This window comes from Cupressus sempervirens, chromosome 11 (assembly GCF_028749045.1).
Source record: "Cupressus sempervirens isolate cs-2001-9-10 chromosome 11, ASM2874904v1, whole genome shotgun sequence".
NCBI lineage: Eukaryota > Viridiplantae > Streptophyta > Pinopsida > Cupressales > Cupressaceae > Cupressus > Cupressus sempervirens.
Window position 1 is genome coordinate 31,336,754 of NC_143128.1, and position 1,797 is coordinate 31,338,550.

The following is a 1,797-nucleotide window of genomic DNA, read 5'->3' on the forward strand; positions in this document are numbered from 1 at the left end:
GCATTCTAGTGAATATCTTAGTTGTTTCAGGTCCAGGGATCAATTTTGTTACTTCATATGATTTGTCATGGATTGTACTATCTATTTTATCAACATTATGTCTTTTCTGGGCTTTGTAGACATCATTTGTATGCATTCTTGCACATGTACTGATATAGAATGTCACATTGCATCTATTTTTTTGTTTAAGTTGTTTTGCCTAATTTTGCCTTTTTCGTTTAAGAATTAACTATTTAATGCACCATTTCCTCTAATAAAATTCATAGAGAGATATATCATTCATCACACCTATAACTATAAAGGGAGTTGAAGGACCTACTTTCTTTTTATCAATGCTGATTGCTGATGACTATTTAGTATCTTAAATTTCCATACACTCTTAGAAAGTTTTTAAAATACCTTTTAAAATGCCGAAATAGAAGCCAGCATAATTAACTGTGCCCAGAGGATGACCACATACTAGTGAAGGATTAAATCAAACAATCGACGCATCCACAAAATGGCCTATGCAGGTTTCGAACCTGCGACCTTCGCGTTATTAGCACGACGCTCTAACCAACTGAGCTAATAGGCCGCTGAGGATTTTCGCAAGGAACTCTTGTTAAGTCAACTTATCGGTTTAAGGAAAACAATCATTCCATCAGACTCAAATTTGTCGATTAGTCTTTGAACATTAGAACCAATATATCATTTTGCTCTCATTACACTTATATTATGCATGTGTTTTTCGAATCTTAGAGGCCATGTCCCCGTTTACAACAATTAAGCAACTTTTTCCTATACTTTCTGGTCTTGTGAATGTTGATTTTTCAAAAAGTGCACTATATCTTATTAAAGTGATTAGCAAAATAGATATCAGCAATGAATATAATGTAAATTAAATAACTTACTGGAAAAATCTTTGATATATGTAATTATTTATTTTTAAAATATAAATAAATATAAAAACCAAAGTTTCTTCATTTGTAAATAATTTAAAAGATATTAAATAGCATAAATATAAAGATACTTTAATAACATCATTAAAAATTCTACTATTAAAACATAAATTATAATATCTATAATTTATACATGTTGCTGTTAACATGAATATCAGTTCATTATCGTTGAATTAATTTATCTGCAATGTGAAAATATAATATAAATATATAAAATAATATCTAAATTTATGCATAAATAATAAAAGGTAAAAATCATTGTTTTCATTTTGTTATTTAAATATTTTACATGTTACTTTATAAAATAATTTAAGACCTCAGTTTGAATTTGGTTAATAACTAGTTAAACCAAACTGATTACAATAGCATATAATACCAATATTTTCAAAATCAATCTCTTTTAAAAATCTAATCAAATACCTAATTCTATTTATATAGAATCCCATGTTTAATTTCAATATCACTTCAAACCTATTGAAAATCAAACTCTTTTTAAAATCTAATAATAATAAATGCCCATGTTTAATTTCAATAACACTTCAAACCTATTAAAAGCTGATTGTTCATTTATTTCTATTACATTATATATTCATGTAAATGTGACCTATTTAAATCAAAACACTGTAAAAATCAATCATTTTTTCCTTGAGAAACGTCATAATGAAAACATAAAATGAGCACAGGATTAGACAAAGAAGTCTAAAACAACCACATAGAGTAATGTGCTTTCAACAACAAAAGATGGGGTTTGATATGTTCCAAACCCATTATTTATAGATTTATTCTCATTACTAATTATTCTCTCATCCATCAGCATTTGGGTTTATGACAGCATCTTTGACAGCAGAACCAGAGTTTG

The 1,797-nt window shown here is 27.5% G+C and overlaps 1 non-coding gene across 1 annotated transcript; it reads right to left on the minus strand.

Moving 5' to 3' along the window:
• Positions 1-500: 500 nt before the first annotated feature.
• On the minus strand, positions 501-574 carry TRNAI-AAU (transfer RNA isoleucine (anticodon AAU)). The gene has a single exon. It is a non-coding gene; the product is annotated as a tRNA-Ile (tRNA).
• Between the last annotated feature and the right edge of the window lie 1,223 nt (positions 575-1,797).